The sequence below is a fragment of the Cavia porcellus genome, unplaced genomic scaffold (assembly GCF_034190915.1).
Source record: "Cavia porcellus strain 051 isolate PalLab524CR breed Dunkin Hartley unplaced genomic scaffold, mCavPor4.1 scaffold_8, whole genome shotgun sequence".
NCBI classification, from domain to species: Eukaryota; Metazoa; Chordata; class Mammalia; order Rodentia; family Caviidae; genus Cavia; species Cavia porcellus.
In genome coordinates this window covers 10,737,476-10,755,554 of record NW_026947491.1, presented here as the reverse complement: position 1 = coordinate 10,755,554, position 18,079 = coordinate 10,737,476, and the positions used below count along the sequence as shown (strand labels likewise).

Below are 18,079 nucleotides of genomic sequence, written 5' to 3'. Positions count from 1 at the left end.
CCAGCCATAAGGAGGCTAAGGCAGGAAAATGTGAATTTCCTGCCAGCCTAGGCAACTTAGGTTGGAAGATCTGGTCTGAAACCAAACCAAGGCAAACCTTACAGCACAACACAGCAGAAACAGCGTATTAGTGATAAAATAATGTGGCGAAATATAAACAACCAGTTACCCCTGGTGAAAGATTTGCTGACAGTTTATTATGTGATAATTTTTACATTTCTGTAGCTGTAAAAGTTGTCAAAATTATACATTGAGTAAAAAGGAGGAGACCTGGAGATGCAGAGGAGGCGAGGTGCACGTCCCTTAGCGCTGTGCCATTGAGCGCTGTGACTGAGTGCTCTGGGCCAGGGCATCCTGGGGGCTGCTCGCCTGGGGCCTCTCTCCGGGGCTGTGTCCTGGCTGCGCTGGAGTGCTGCAGGCTGCTGCAGTGTGCACGGTCCTTGTCTCCCAGACCCTGGTGTGGGACTGGAGTCCCACAGAGCGGGATCGCCTGTGCACTGAGAAAGCAAGTACGAAAAATACTGAACTGGAAATGAGTGCCCTGCTGTCCGATCGACTGCAAGTGTATTTTAATTACATTAGTGATTTTTAAATGACTTGCAGCTGAAATCAGTTGTTGTGCAAAGACATAAGGGCATTTGAGTTTCAGGATTGGCTGCTTTTGTCAGTGGCAGGTGGTGTTCTCATCAAACCCCTTAATGCTGGCTTGTAGCTGTGGCGGTAACTGGGGTAGCTATTGACAGGAGGACACTGCTGGTGTGTGTATTCTGGCCTCTCCCCAGGCTGCCAGGCTGTTCAAGAGACTGCAGCATTCAATACCTGCATTGAACAAAACTTTCAATTAATGTCAGTGCCGCTCCTGTATTTTTATGTGTTCATTTGTTCAGCACTGAATCGAGGCTACAGGCATTAGGGATAGAAAGATGATATTGCCGTGTCCACAGCTGAGTACAGTGGGGACAGGAACCAGGCCAGAATTCAATACTGGGCCAAAACAAAGGTCCAGCCTTGTCGAAGGCTGGTGCCTGAACTCCTGCACAGTCATGTACCAAGCTGTCTGCTAGGATCAAATGAGTTAATACATGTGAAATCACCGATAAACCCTAAGGTGATATCTGAGGGTAACCATTTTTGTCCATTTGTATTCTTAAAATCAAAATTTCAGATAAAACTACATTTAAAATAAAATTTGATGATGTTTTTTGGTGTATGTAGATCTGGGAATTGAGCTCTATTTAACACTTTAAACATTTTCTTATGTTTTATTTTTGAGATAGGATTTCAGTAAGTTGCCTAGACTGGCCTCCAACTTACTATTCTCCTGCCTCAGCCTCCCTAGATTTGGGATTACAAACCTTTGCCATTCACTCAACTGAATTTGTTAATGTTTTTGATGCTACCACTTTACCTTGTTTTGACATCTTACTGTGTTTAACTAGTGAAATTTCCATCTAGATCTCAATTTATCCCTGATGATGCTAGGTAATAAAATGGTAACAGGAATGGTCTCAGTTGGGAAAGAAGCACAGTTGATTTTTTTTTTTAAGACAGAGTCTTGCTATGTGGTTCAGTCTGGCCTTAAATTCACTATGCTGGCCTTGAACTTGCAGTGGTCCTCCTGCCTCAGCCTCCTGAGTCTGGGATAACGGGCATGTGCCACACACCCAGAATGCAGTTGATTCTGATTTGCGTCAGTTGTCTTAGAATTTCTACGTGTAGATTTAACACAGGATGGTTTTGATCATGTATGTGTTTTGTAAGAATGTAACACCTGAATTTTTTTCCATACCAAACAGAGAATCACCAAGATCCTTGATCTCTACGAGTGATTTTTCATAACTACTTAAAGTCTGATTTCATTTCATGATAAATGGCTTTGTACGTAAGAAACCCTTCCATTAATCTTTGTTCATGTGTTTTGTAGGTACCCAAGACACTGGGACTGCTGAGGATGTTAAATGTCAAGCTTCACAGCCGCCAGGGCCAAGAACAGGTAATGCAGATCTGCCTAACCTTGGGTCCTCAGATGCTGTCTGCAGAGTCCCTGCACAGTGGGTGAGGTCTGTGTGAACCCTGAGCATTTTCAGCTGAGTGTGTTTGTAACTGCACAGTATGAGTGTGTGCATTAGCAAGCATTCCTAGAGTTGTTCACTCAAAGTTTGTGAATGTATTAATCAGTCTTTTTGTTTTGTTTTTGAGACAGGATCTTGCTAAGTAGTATGGGCTGACCTTGAACTTGCTTATGTAGCTCAGGCTGGCCTTGAACTCACAATGATCTTTCTGCCTCAGCCTCCTGAGTGCCAGGGTTCCAGATGTGTGGCACCACGCCTGGCAGTATGTATCAATCTTAACTCAAAAAATACAAAGAGAAACCATAGCAAATGAACTTATTCCTCTTGGTGATGGATGATACAGCCTAAAGAACTGTAGAGGCATCATATACCATTTTTATTTTATCTTAAAAACTTACAAAGTTTTCATCTTATCCAAATTTTTGTTTACTTTAAAAAAAAAAAAAATCCTCTCTAGATGTGAGATCACTGGTGCTCCAGGGGAAGAGAACCCTGCAGTCCAGGGTTTTGGATACTTCCCTTTGAGTTCCAGTGATGGGTCTAGGGACTGACCCAGGAGAGTCACATCCCCTTCCTTTGTTGGGCAGAATCATGGGGCCTGGCAGTTGTACCCCCGCATATTCTGTACTGAACCACAGGGAGATGTGTGGAGAGCGCGCTGCTGCTGCTGTGTTCTCATGCATCGTGGTACTTAGGCCTTGAGCTCGGGGCCTGCCTCTGCTGTGGACTTCCGCCAGTCAGTGGTTCCGGACAGCTCTCCACTGTCTGGCGCTGGGCTGGTGACACACTGGGTCTGGAAAGCGAGTTGCGCTGTCTGTGGTTAGAACCTGGGGTTGCTCTCCTTGCGGATGCAGATACACAGAGCGCATCACTCACCCACCAGGGCCTTTGTCGGTTCCCTCTGCCCTTTGGCTCTGTGCTCTCCTGCTCCTGTAGTGGGGTGTGGGCCATTTCTCTGCCTGTGTGATTCTCCTTAGTAATCCCAAAGCCACTTCAGCTTGAACAGTGTTCAGAGGAACGCTGTTGTGCATAACCAAGCAAGAATGTGGCATTTCAGTGTTAGTTCCTCTTGTTTTGTTTTATGTTTTGAGACAGGGTCTTGCTCTGTAGTTTAAGCTGGTCTTGAACTCACTTTGCAGCTCAGGCTGGCTTTGAACTCATAGCAGTCCTCCCACCACAGCATCTTGGGTTTAGAGGCCGGCTCTCTACGTGGGGCACTGTTCACTTGTTCAGTAGCCTCACTTTGAGCAAGTTATGGTAGGCTGATACTGGACAGGCCAGTGAGTGCTGTGAACCTCCTCAGGCGTCTGCAGTGGACAGCCACAGATCTCAAGCCCTGCTTAGCCTGCAGGGTGCCTTGCAGTAAGTGCTGTCCACTGCTGTACCTTGCAGAGTGTTGGCGTGCAGCAGACAGGCACTCACCTGCAGGGAATGCCTGGCTGGAAGCAGGTCATGGTGACAGCACGTGTCCTTGGGACTCCTGCTTGCCTGGGTAGAGAACCCCCTGGCACTTGCTTTTGGTGTTCCCTGCTTATGTTATCTGACCAACATAGTAACAGTGATACTCAGAACAGGAATCATTTGGGTTTGCTGCATAGGGCTCTTTATGTCCCATCTGGTACTCAGAAGAAACAGTTGATTGTGAGTTTGGCATGTGGACTGGCAGAAAGGAATTGGCTAGGTATCAAAAGCACCAGTTTGCTTTCTCCACCCCCTCGGGGGGAGCCCACTGCTGGCCTTCCTTTTGGGGAGGCTTTGGCTCCTTTGCACACTGTCAGGGTCCTCCATGATAGAGCAGAGGCAGGGCAAGCGAGTAGTCTGTCCGTGTATTTGATCCTGCGCAGCACACTGGGCTAGAAGCCGGAGTGTTTGGCTTTTTAAGAAGACCTTTTGCGTTCAGTGTGCTATGCCCAGTGCTTCCCCCTAAGCATGTGCTGTCACGCATGTTGCCTCATTTGTATCAGTCTTACCTGTGGAGATGGCTGGTGCTCGCCAGAAGGGCTGGGGATCCTCTGAACACTTCCTCACTTTGGGCACATCATCTGATGAGCAGGAGCCTCATGGTCTTGTTGGGGCACTGGCATTGCTGGGAACAGGACCCGTGTGCTGCAGCGTCTGGACACAGGCTTGGCCCAGTGGGTGCAGACAGGAAGGGGCAGCCTCAGTCAGGGGCAGTTTAGCACTTTCTTCTAGCTCGTCTGCTGACTGCTGTGTAAGCTCTCAGCGAGCTAGCTGAAATGGAAGCCAAGATGTATTCTTAAAAATAGCCAAGATTCTAAGTTACTTTTTATCTCTGGAAGAATGAACTATCTTACCACTCAAAGGTGGTGGCAGTTATGTTTCTTTTTTAAAATGTGTTCCTCCGAACTATTATTTTTTTAGGGGAGGGCATTACTGGTAATTAAACCTAGGTACCACCAAGTTGCAGCTATGGGTCTTTTTTACTTTTAATTTTTGAGACAGGGTCTTGCTAAGTTGTGCAAGCTGGCCTCAGATCTCTGTTTGTCCTGCTTCAGCCTCCCAAGTAGCTAGTGCTAAATACACACCATGACTCGTGGCCTTAAGTGTTAATATATTTTTAAAAGGGACCTGCTTTTCTACATAGAATCATGCTGTTACTATGTAGTTCATTTCATACTATTCACTTGTCCAGGTATACAGTAGGCTAATAGATTGGACAGTATTAGAGGTTTAATAAATCAGACAGCCGGGCGTGGTGGCTCATGCCTGTAATCCCAGCACTCTGGAGGCTGAGGTGGGAGGATCGTTGCGAGTTCGAAACCAGCCTGGGCTACAAAGTGAGCTCAAGGCCAGCCTGAACTGCATAGCGAGACCCCATCTCAAAAAAGACAAAAAATAATCAAACAGTTAAGACAGTGATTATCTTATGATCAACATTTGGTGAATAATGTTGGTGACACCTGTATTAATCCATCAATTTCATTATATTCATAATCATAGAACTAATAATTAGCAGTTTATTGGTTCTTTTCAAATTGCAATTTAATATACCCCAAACTCATATGCTGTAAATGTTCAACTTCTGATTGGCATGTCTTACCTTCTGAAGAGTATTACTCAGAGTTACTTATATTGCTTTGTAAAAGATAGTGGCTTGGAAATTTTTATAAATTTTTGGACAGGGTTTTGCTGTGTATCCTCCTGTCTCAGCTTCCTGAGTGTTGTAATTACAGAAATGGGCCACCATGCTGGCTGCCTTGAAATTTTTAAAAATCTTTTTTTCTTTTTATTTTTATAGTGTTTTTGTTATTGTTATAGTGTTATTAACTAGACTTTTGTGGAAACTTTTTCTTAATTTGAAGGGCACCTTTTCGTTTTTTGTGATCCTGGGAATTGAACCCAGACCCTTTGCACTGAGCTACATCCCAGCTCTGTTTTTGAGGTAGGATGTTGTTAAGTTGAGCAGGCCAGACTGGAGCTTGGTGAACTTTTGTCTCAGCCACCCAGAGTGCTGGGTTTCAGTTGTGCACCATCATGCCTGGCCTCCTCCCCCCACCCCCTGTACCGGGGATCGAACTCACGGCCACATGCTTGATAGGCAGACACTTATGTTGCTGAGCTAAATCTCCAGCCCTTTTTCTTTTTTTAAAACTAAACTTCCAACTTGAAATGGGCTAAAATGTCCACTGACCTCTGCGAAGCAAGGATTTACGTGTGTCAACTGTAGATTCTGGAATGTGTGAAACAGTGCCTGGTGTGTGTGATATTTATTAGTGAAAAAGTGATATTCCTTAAGTGTTTGTGGGCTGTTGGAAGAGCTGTACTTATAAAATTACCTTATAATGATCTGAAGATTCTTTGTTTAAGAATATGTAGTATTTCAGGATGTTTTGAATGTATACAGTATAATTCGTTACTCTCATTTTAACGTAAGTTGTATACTTAGAAGATATAGGAAACAAGAGCTCACTGAGTTTTGTTTCATGAAGATGGTAGGTAATTAAAGAAAGTGAGGTAGTTTTAGCTAATACAAGGATTTGACATTTAACATTAAAAACCCTCTCAAGAAAGTACGAATAGAAATTTTATAACGATATTTGAAAGAAGGTACAATTCCTACTCTAAATGTTGCTGCCAATAATTAGTGTTTTTAGTTAAGAGAAGATGGTTTGGACATTTGAGCTTATGCTTTAATGGGAGGAAGAAGGTATAAGAAATCCCATTAAACAAATGCGTGGCTTAATGACTTTTTGGGGAGCAGCTTTTATGGAAATATGCGCGTAGAGTACAGTTCACTCATCTAAAGTGTACAGTTCATTGGCTTTTAGTATATTCACAGGAGACAGTCAATTCTGGTTACAGCTTTGTTACCCTGAAAAAGACACTGTACCCCTTCACCATCCCTTGTTACTGTGGGCCCAGATGTCAGGGAATTCCATTCTTCTGAACACCAGCCCCACTGAGAACTTGTGACAGCGTTCGTGTAAAGTGGTATTTTTGGTTCAGTACATGTGCAGATTAGACCCTGTGAAGTAGACAGCAGAGTCCTCTAGGAGGGCCCCCTGTTTGTGTGTGCAGAGCATATTCACAGTGAAGTGGGGGCGCCGCACCCCAGGGAGTGGCGGTAACTGGGGTGGTGTCTGCTTACCCACAAGCTGTGCTCTGACTTTGCGGTTTTCATGCAGGATGGGATTTTCAAGATGAGCCTCTCTCCAGATGGGAGCCTGCTTGCCACCGTCCACTTCTCAGGGAAGCTGAGTGTCTGGGCTGTGCCGTCCCTGAGGCAGCTGCGTGCGTGGGAGCAGCGTGAGCAGGTGGGTCCTACCTTGGTGTGGTGCCACGTCCTATGTCACATGGCTGTCCTGCCCCGCAGGACCTCATAGTGTTGGTTGGTAACACTGTAGGACAATGAAGGAGGCACACACAGGACAACCTGTGTCCAGTTCTAACTGATCGTGCAGTGCTGTGTACTAGGTGTCATCTGTTCATGGCACGCACTCCTTTTTCTCCTTGACATTCTCAGCCTCCAGATGAAGGTGTGAAAACTGCAGCAAAGCCCACGTGGTCAGGGTTGCAGGCTCAGACCCTGAAAGGTTGCAGTTCTTTCCAGATCTTGCAGCACTAGTGATGTGCTTACTTCACGCTTCAAGCAAGTTTCCTCCTTGTCTCGCCATGTTGACGGGCACTGACATTGTGCAGTGTGTTGGAATGACAGGGTCGCGGGAACACATGACTTTGTTGTTCAGTAACGGAGAATCCATCTCTTTCGGGTTTAATTTACAGGGGGACTGAAAGGGCTGCTCATACAAAGCCCTGCAGTGTGCCTGGAGTGAAGTTTAAACAAAAGCTTTCCTTCAGCTTGGTGGAGCTGATTAGTTCGTGTTTGTGTCCTTGAAGGGGAATTCTCTCCCAATGGTCCCAGATGTGACTTGGCAGGTAGCTTCACCATCTGTTGTGGCTCAGGCTTCCCGAATGCCTGGAGCAGGTCGGTGATGTAATAAAGACAAATAGTATGAGGCAAATGGTAGAGGAATGGAGGAAGTGGTTCTCCATTTTCCAACGCTTCACATGTTTCAGTTGATTCCTTAGGTGTTGGTATTCTTTTCACTTTTGTGACACTTTTGGAAGATTTCCCCATTGTAGTTCCTTTCCTCATTGCTGAGACAGAATGTCCAGCAGCCAACGTTAAAGGAGGAGGAGTTTATCTCAGCTCATAGTGTGTAGAGGTTCCACAGTCAGCTGGCTCTGCTGCTGAGTCAGCAGGGTTGCTTGGCACAGGGGCATTGGAGGGAAGGAGCAGTTCATGGTGTGGCAGGGCAAGGCAGAAGGCAGTAATCCACAGCCACAAGCAGACTTGCCTTCTTTCTGTCCCTTGTATTCTATCCAGGCTACAAACCTATCAGATGGTGCCACCCACAGCCAGGGTAGAGGACCCTTAATCCCAGCATCACAGATCCTAATTCAGGCACCTTTGAGATTCCCCACCTATGACTGCCTGAGGCTTTGGGGACCATCTAGACACAAGCTATAACACTCCCTATTCAGTTGCTGTGTTATACCTCTCTCACTCACTGGACCTTAGTTGAAATGGAAGCAGTGATCCTGGGCCTGCAGCCTTGCCAGCCACAAACAAGGCACATCCCCTCTGTGCTGCAGTCAGAGTGGGTGTGACTAATGTCCTCCCAGCAGAAACGGAGCATTCGCATCTCAGAGCAGCTCAGTGCCCTGGCTGGGGAGGGGCTCTGCTGTACTCACAGGGCGTCTGTTCCTTGAGTTCACATCACTCATGCTCCCCAGGGTGTGAGATGTGCTTCAGACCCACATTCAGGAGAAAGCCATTGTCCAGTGGTGAATGGATCCAAAGACACCGTAAGTTCTTGGTTAGGAGTGTGGGCATGTGGCAGCACCCTGCTGTTCCTTCTGATTTACAGAACGTTTACATTGGTGCAGTGTGTTTTCAGGTGGCAAAACTCCAAAGAATAAGGGCGCTCATTGCTGCTCCCTGTTCTGTTTTCTTAAATTATTTTCATTCCCCTAAATGAAGTATTGATCAGCTTCTGAGGCACCTGAAGGTTACACTTGTGGACGTCCTCGGGTATTGTGCCTGTCCTGGGAGGGCTGTGCATAGCAGATTGATAAGCAGCCTTTGCTATTGGCTTAGGTTCTAGGGACCCTTGTTCACCCGCAAAGATTAGTTGCGTCTTGTGGTCCCTGTGGGCACACACTCAGCCTTTTTTATTGGTTGAAGCCTTTTATTCTTTGTCATTAGATTTATTTGATACCATTGTGATTTCTCTTTATTGTCATTTATTGACTAGATTTTATAGTTGTTCTACTCAAAAAAACATAAAAACTGTTTAAAAATCTCGCAACCTGGGTGTGACTAAGTGAGATTTTGTCAGGAGCTTTACACACACCCCCAGGAAAGTACCAGGGCAGGAAATCAGGGATTTTCAAAGTGGAAAGATAGGCAACTGCTGTGTCCATCATGCCTCGGTGGTGTCTTCTGCACAGAGACTCCTCAGACACTGGCGCCCTTGGCCACTGAGCCGCCATCCCTGGCCTGATCGCTGATCCCCAGCAGTCCTCAGGTCCCGCATCCATTGTAGCAGCCAGTGTGTCCGTGGGGCAGCGGAGGCAGTATGGCTCTTGGGCTGGTGGTACCTCTCACGGGGAGTCTGGGGGATTACACAGAAGCTGCTCCTAAGCTCCTTGCGACTAGCGGTTTCCCATGAGATCCTGAGTGACCAGGAGGAAACAGCTGCCTGGAGTCATGGAGGGGGAGCCTTGGTTGCTGTCACCAAGGACACTTCCTGGGCCGTGGCCATGGTTCCCATCACTACCCAGCATGCCCTGCCAGTTCTAGCCTTGGCAGAAACTTTAGTCTGAAGTTGGGAACATGGAAGGTATTTACTTTTATCCAGTTTTCCCTAAGAACCCTGAGGCTGTGTAGTATCATGACACTGGTTCCCCTGTGCAGCTTCCATTCTCCCCGAGTCCTCCTCCCTGTTCCCCGCTGTTGTCCGACTCTCCTGTGCTCTTGAACCTGTGATTTGTTGTAAACACACCGTGGATGTTGGGACCTGGCAGTCACCTAATCTTAAGGATGTTTAAGGATGAGCATATGGCAAAGAATAAAGGACAGTAGACTAATATGGGATACAGTGGTCCAGGAAGGTCAGAGCTCTTGTGCCTCAGACAAAGATGTCTCTGAATTGTCCACAATTTGCTGGGTATATAACATTAGAGGTGTATAGAAAAGTGCAGGAATAGCTGAGGTAAAAGGCCACAAAAGAGAACAGGGCCTTGTGAAGGTGGATCCAAGACATTCCACGCAGCATAGTCTTCACCTAGTGAGAGAGTTCTTTAAGCTCTAAGGTTGGCAGCTTTTGCTCTGGAGTTCAGAGGCAGAGTCAGTGCCCACAACTGTTGTCATCCTGCCTTCAGAGGCGTCACAGGGTCACAGGTGCTACTGGCCTCTACCATGACCGTTGTCATAGAGTGTTCTGTGTCTGCATGCCAGCTGCTGGCTCTTTAAGCAGTTTGCTTGGGCCTGGGATAGACTCATACGTTAACAGAGAAAGCCAATTGATTAATTCTAAAGCCTGCTCAGTGCTGCCTCAGTGTGGTCTCCGTCACAGGATGTCAGCTTCTGCACACGCACTAGGTGCCTGCAGAACACTTGTCTCAGACCACTGCAATTTAGTGGGATGGAAGTGCATCGGAGTTTCTCGGGCAGTTTACAGAGTGTGCGTGCTTCTCAGCATCTCATTCCTTAATGAGTACTGTTCTCGCTTGGGTCTGTGTTATACAGCAAGAAAGCAGTATGCCGAATTTCGATGTCATGTCCCCGATTCTTATGCCCAAGCGCTTTCTGTGAGCAGGTGAAGGCATAAATGCACAGAGACATGTGGAAGAGAGCTTCTTTGTTAGGCTGGTGAGTGCCACCGTGTCCAGCACACACTTGCATCCCCACAGTGAGTTTAGGAACATTCGTTTATGCGTAGTGGGTTAGGAGTTACTTTTTGCTCACTCGTTTTTTTACACGGTGTTTTTGTTATTCAACAGTGTATAAAAGCCCAGGGATAAACCCTTTTTCTCAGTGGATGTAATACAGATTTCTTAGGCCCTGGTATATGTGTGCAGCTCCATGTGCCCTGAGCCAGGAAAGAGACTTGTGAAGCTGTCCTTGGTAAGCCTGTCGCTTTGTAATAGGGGTTGGGGCCCTTGGGATAGAGTGCACAGAGGTACCCTGAGTTTTCTAACTGTATCCTGGGAATCTAGCACATTAAATTGAATATTTTAGTTTGAACTTTATGTATTACTAAAGTCATGCGTGCTGTAGAATGGTCACAAAAGCTTATATACATAGCGGTTCTATAAGATAGAATACCTTGTCCTTGTATCTGTGATGACATGGGATTCCTGATTTATGAACATGTGGGCTGTGAACTTTCACAGATATGAACGAACCTCACATTTACTCTTTTTATGCTTTATGTTGTGAAAATTTGCTAATCAAATGTTTGTATTTTGGAGACTTAGTGTATTTATGTCAAAGGTGTATTGTCAGACTTAGGAATGAATCCAACTTATAAGTGTTCTCCTGCAAAGGAACTCATCTGTAAGTCGGGACTTACTGTGATAGCAAATAATAAATTTCAGCTGCTTATTGAATCTCTACTTAGCTCTTGAGCAGGAAGAGTGGACAGTCTCAATTTTTGCCTTTAAGGTATTCATAGTTTGAAAGGGAAATGGTAAACAAAAGATTAAATAGCATGTTAAGATTATAAAAAGATAACTATCTCACTAAATTGCCCAGGCTTGGCTCGAATTTTAGGTCTGCCTGTCTCAGCTTCCCAGAGTGCATGGATTACGGGTGTGTGATGCCTCTCCTGGCTCAAGATTCCATTTTGATGCAGGGTTTCTGACTTTGTAAGCTGACTCTTTGTTTCAGAGTATCTACTCACAGTTGCTACATTTGGTCCCAGCTTTTATCTGGTATCTGAGGTGTCAGCATATGAGGTGACTGCAGTGCGACACAGGGCTGTCTCCTGGTGTCTGTTGAGTGACAATCTTTGGCTCAGGTGAGTGACTCATTGTGTAAGGGACTCAGAAGTGTGGAGCTGCATGAGGATATGTGAACAGTGTCACATTGCCACTTAGCAGAGCCAGAGGTGTTTGTGTGTCGCGTCGCCGAGTTCCTTTACAGATGGAACTGAGCTAGCCGCAGCCTTTTCTGCCCAGGCAGGACTGAGGGGCTGGGCCGGCCAGGGGCAGAGCTCTGCATCTCTTGTGGCCTTGCTTGCCAGAGGCTGTGGTAATACATTCAGGACCTCAGCAAGTGGGGCGGAGCTGAGGACTCCCTGTAACTTTGCTGGAATGGTAAACACAGCTTGTCTGGCCATTCTTCGTGCAGTTTGCTGCTTTGTTAGTTTTTATAATATGCATTGTGCCACTGAGCATTTTCTCTGTAAAACCTAATGATTAAAGATGGTTGTGGAGGCACCTATTCTGATTTACTTCTATCCAGTTTGGGGTTGATTAAATACCTCAGCTTTCACTGTCAATATGAAAACCCATCTGGCCAGAAATCTGTGAGTGTTAAATTTTGTTCATGTCTGGAGTAGACTCACATTGTTTACATGATTTTCATTTCAAATATTTCTCATATGTTTGTATCTTTACATGTTGTGTTTGGCCTTCATTTTTCTCTAAGAAAGTTTATTTTTTTGCCTCTTCATACTTCTCTTCCTTGTTGGTATTTTCTCTTTACGCCTAGTAGGTGTTAGCCTAATTCTGCTGAGGGCAAGTTAGGGAAAGGGAAGCAGGAGGATGGCAGTTTCAGGAGTCATCTGGGTGGCTCCCGCAGCTGTCTTCACACCTTTGCGAACTGTGAGCTCCTGGAGAATTGGCACAGACTGTGTCTCACCCATGGGCTGCAGGAAGCAGCATCGGTAAATATTTGTGGAATGCGAAAGCACAGGAAGTGTTTGGTTTGGGAGTGTTGGCGGCGCAGACTTCATTATATTTGGATTCTGGTGGTTCAAGACGTTCAGCAAATCCAGTCCTGTCCAGAGCAACACTACTGTCACCCCATGGCCTTCCCCGCTGCAGCCTCCTCTTGGAGCCTGCTATCCTGTGAGGCCTCTGTGGTACGTTTGACTTTGCAGACGTGTGGCAGTGGGGTATATTGGGGCAGAAGGCCCAATTGCTTTCCTTACCATTTTCCTAAGGGTCACGCCATGCTGCACACAAGAGACAAGAGCACGACTTGTTTGTTTAGTAACAGATGATTTTCTCCAGCTCACCTGAATGTAGAAGCAGAAGTTTTACTTTCCTGACCTGGCATCACTCCAGGCTGGCACCATGAGGGCATAAAACACTGTTCCCTCTCTATGCTGGCCAAGTACCATACATTGGGCGTCCTGTTCCCAGCCCCAGCAAAGCCATGAAGCCATGGGTGGGCTTCCTCACCGATGAACCCAGCACCCTTTGGTTTCTCCAGATAGTGGTTCTTCAGCTTGTTGCGTGGGATCCCTTGGGAAATTTCAGTATGCTCTGTGTGTCTTGTGCAAGGCTCAGTTGTTATTTTGCGGTTGTTGGGGAGGAGTCGGGATTAGGTTTCCTCCATGTGGCTGGTATGCTCCAGAATGGGTAAAATAGGTGCCTGGGCATTGTGGATGCTCATGGTTTGTGCAGGGGCAGTCACAGCCTCAGAAATTAATTTGAAAGAGCCTTGAAAATGACCAAGTAAGATACCAGTTTAGTTGATTGCTTTCTGTAACATGTACCTTATTGGATTCTAATTCTTTAAAACTTCATCTTTTTTTTTTTTTTTTTTTTGGTGTTTAAGTTAGAATGTCTCATTTTTTCCTTTGGCAGATAAATTGCCTTTCATTGAAACCTTTTTTTCTGGTAAAGTTTAAAGATTATGTCTTTGTTCTCAGGGCTAGCGCTAAGTGAGGTGCAGTAGTAAAGGTTGGGAAGTTTTTTTTTTTTTTTATTTAAGGAGAAAAGAAAAGAAAGAAAAAAAAAACAGTGAAGGGGTACAAGTTATACAGATTTACAGAATAAAAAAATGCGCAGTAGGAAATCACTAGTTAATGGATTACATATTGCCATCTTAGAAATAATTGTTTAAGTCACAAAATTAAAGCTTGTAGAGTGGACATTCCAACAATGATACTGCAAACAGTTCTGTTCAATGATCCAATAAAACTCTGTGATATCATTTTCTATCTTATACATTTAAATATACATGCAGTTATATAGTTTAGAGCACTTTCTTTTCCTCTCTTTTGTACAGTGACTATTACACATTTTGGGTTTCATTGCTCCCACGGTTCTTGTTGCTTTTTTGGAAGAGAGTAAAACCAAATGTGATATAACAGAACAGAATCGGTCAAGTCAAAAGGGTGGACATAATAGATAATATAAGAACATAATACAAGGTGATCAACAATGGTTACCATAATGCCTCCCGCTATTTCTAATAGAATTGCCTATATCATTAGTTGTAATACAATTGAACAAAACCGTAAAGAATAAAACCGACAAAACCAAAACATTGGAGATATTGTAGGTCTTCAAAAGTAGATAAAAGTCAACGAGAATGGGCGTTATAATGAATCTCATTATCTTCTCAGCTGATGCCTAAACTTTCGAACCTGATACTATCCAGCAAAACAGAAGATAGGAACCTCAGTCAAAAACAAGATGGTGAGAGTAATACAGGGCTTCAAGTCAAGATAATAGAAAGTCAAAGTGGGTTACTATATTATATCCTGCTATATTTTTCCCTTTAATTAAATGGATAAAAATAAAAAAGTAAATAATGGAGTGGAGATTGAGAAAAAGGAGGGCATAACAGCGAAACAGGGCAGATCAAAACATAACCATTTAAGCAGAATAGTGTTTCACCACCAGCTAATCCTGACCCAAAAATAGTTACCATATTGACTCCCTCCCTGAAGTCCTTGAGTACAACTTCATATACTGTAGCATTAAGTATATCAAAACAATGTAAATCCATTTAAGAGAATGACAGCATTATAGAGTATTTAGAATCGACTAACAGAAAATGAACAATGGTCTCTGTATAATCTCCCTGTCTTTAAAAGGTTTTTTCTTATACTATCGTACATAACAAAATCCAATAAGATACAACCTGTTTAGACCATTGGAGACAGAAGAACAAAAGCTAGATGAGACTTCAAAACAAGATGGTACTAAATCAGCATTACCTATTAAGATGTCATTTTCTCCAAAAAAAGCTGTTCCTATCATCCAATCTTCTGTCTCATTTCTGTTGAGCTCTTTTTCTGTCAGTAGCTGTCAGTTTGTCTTCTTCATTTTGTTCTCTGCTCCATTCGTTGTGGCCTCCCCGCCCCTATTTCTGAGTTCTTTGTATTTTTCTTTTTTTAGAATATCCTGCAATACTTTCTGTAGGGTTGAATTGGTGGTTGCAAATTCCCCCAGTTCCTCTTTATCCTGGAAGCACCTCGTTTTTCCATCAATTTCCAGGGACAGTTGTGCAGGATATCTCAATCTTGGCTGTAGATTATTATCTTTCAAAGCTTGAATTATTTCTCCCCATGCTCTTCGTGATTTGATGGTTTGTGAAGAGAAATCTGCTGTAATTCTGATGGGTCTTCCCTTGTAAGTGATCTGTTTCTTGTCTCTTACAGCTTTTAATATTCTGTTCTTGTATTGAATTTCTGGAATTTTTATTATTATATGCCTGGGTGTTTCTCTGTTAGGGTTGTAGGTAGCTGGGGTCCTGTATGCCTCATACATTTGAGTATCTTTACCTTTTGCTAAATTAGGAAAATTCTCCTGGATTATTTCTGTGAGTAGCTTTTGTAGTTCACTTGTTTGTGTCCCTACTTCTTCTTTTATGTTCTTAATCCTTAAGTTATGGCTCCTCTTATCATCTTCTTGTCTTTGTATTATTGCTGTGTGTTTCTTTGTTATTTTTAAGAAGTTTTTCATTTCATTCTCCCATGTTTCAAGTCTGCCCTCCAATTCAGATAGCCTGTCCTTAGTTTCTTTCAAGCTGTTATGCCAGTCTTGGGTAGACTTCTTAATTTCTTGATAGTCCCTTTGCACCTGCTTCACATACTCAATGCTTTCTCTGTTTTCTCCATCAAGCAATTCTCCCCTCTTTTTCTGTTCTTCCATTCCACCATCTGCTTTTTCCTGGGTCGTGCTTAGCATTTCTCTAACTATTCTGCATACTTCTAGCTTCAGGTCATTGATAACTTCATTCCTGAATTGGTCTATGAGGCTCTCTAAATGGCGCTTAATGTATATTGGTGCAGTGTCCACAATTGCCTGATTCTCAGGATTGGGGGTCGAGGAGCCTTTTTTGTTGCTTCCCTTCCCCATATTTTCTGTTCCTTATAAAATGTAATCTTACACAGGAGGCCCGGCTTCCCTGCCTGCCAGCCACAGCTTGATCAAATTGCGCTGGCTAGTTGTTCCCGCTCACCGCTGCGCCCCAGGGAGTTGCGGAGGAGGCAGCCTACGCGGGAGTCGGTCGCTCCTCCGGCCCACCGTCAGGCTCTGGGATCTGGGTTAGGCCAGCCTAGGGAGTCCGCCAGCAGCGTCCCTCCGGCCAGGCACCTTTCACCAATCCCGTCCGAGAGGGAAATGTGCGGCTGCAGTTGCCACCGCGCCCTGCTCTTACAGGACTGCCCGCGCCCAGAAAAACCTCCGCTGGAGTCAAACTGCGGTAGGGAATCAGTTCCTCGCTCACCTCGCCACCAGTCAGCCTTCCTCCCTGGCCGTCGCGTTTCCGACTCCGTTCGCAGACTCCCGTTCCCAAGCCTCTGCGTGTCTCTCCTTGCCGAGCCGCTATGGAGGTAGCAGGGCGCCTGGCGGCGGGAAATCCAAACCGCGGTTTCTAATGGCGCGGAGTCGAGCCTCCACCCCGAGATTTTTCTGTTCCTATTTTAGCGCCAGGACTGTATTCCAAGTTGGATTCTCTCAGCCCAGTTCGTTCCTGTGTCAGCAGAGCATATCTCTACTGGTTCGTATCTCCTTAGTCCGCATCATTCCTGGCCTCTGAGCCGAGCCTTTAGAGAGCGTTCAGAAGTTGCTGTTGTCTGTCCGCCATGTTCTCCCACTCTCATGCTGTGTTGTTTAACATCTGATCCTTGATCCTGAGATGTTATCAGTCGTTGGTTGGAATTTGCCTTGGGAACTATTTGTAGCTTTTGTGGGAACTAGGTAGCTCTATGGAGTTTCAATATTGCTTTGGAGATAGCGTCTTCCCTGGGCCAGGCTGTCACCCACAGCCTAGCTGGTTTTTAGGTCTGGTGATCTTGCTTTTTCGGGAAGTTTTTTTAGCTGATGGGAAGAAATAGATTTCCTGATGTTCTAAAGCATGAGCTATTAATAAGTTGGCAATAAAATATGTACACTTTCTGCATTAGATGACAAAGTACATTTTGGTTGATTCCTTTAGTTAAAATGTATTTCTTTTTTTTTTTTTTTCCAAATCCATTTTATTTCAAGAGAAAAAAAAATAAAACAAAATTGCAAAACATACCAATCAGGGGGCAGCATACACGGTGCACTGTCATCCCCAAATCATTCACCCAGAGCATAAGACATCTGCATACAATGTCCTCTTACCTCAATCCCCCCCTTTTTAAAAATTAATCTATTTTTTTCTTACATTTTTTTTCAATTAAGGGAAAACTAAATTAAAAAATAGCAGGATATATTATAGTAACTTTAAAAAAATTTTATTTAAGGAGAAAAAAACAGAAAAAGAGTACAAGTTATACAGAATTTCAGAAAAAATAAACAGTCAGAAATCACTAGTTAATTACATATTGTCATCTTAGAAATAGTTGTTGAAGTTACAAAATTAAAGCATATAGATGGGACTTTCAAACAGTGAGACTGCAAACAGTTTTGTTCAATGATCCAACCAAACTCAGTAATATGATTATCTATCTTATACACTTAAATATACATGTAGTTGGGGGCTGGGGATTTAGCTCAGCGACATAAGCGCCTGCCTTGCAAGCAGGCAGTCGTGAGTTTGATCCCTGGTACTGATAAAAACAAAACAAAACAAAATATATATATACATGCAGTTATATCCTTTAGAGCACTTTCTTTTCCTTTCTTTTGTACAATGACAGTTACACATTTTGGGTTTTATTACTCCCACAGTTCTTATTACTTTTTTTGAAGAGAATAAAACCAACTGTGACGTTACAAAACAGAGTCTGTCAAATCAAAAGGATGGACATAATACATACTGTAAAAACAAAATACAAAGTGGTCTACATTGGTTACCATAATGCCTCTTGCTATCTTAAAAAGAATTGCCTATATCATCAGTTATAATAAAATTGAACAAAACAGTAAAGAACAAAACCTTAAATATTGGAGACATTACAGGACTTCAAAAGAAGATAGTAGTCAACCAGAATGGGCGTCATAATGAATCTTATTGTCTTCAGTTGTTGCCTATATCCTCGAACTTGGTAATATCAAGCAAGACAGAATAGAGGAAAATCAGTCAA

At 44.1% G+C, this 18,079-nt stretch overlaps 1 pseudogene; it reads left to right on the top strand.

Annotated features, from left to right (window-relative positions):
* Nucleotides 1-18,079, top strand: part of LOC100719074 (NBAS subunit of NRZ tethering complex-like) — a 228,700-nt pseudogene that overhangs the window by 30,220 nt on the left and 180,401 nt on the right.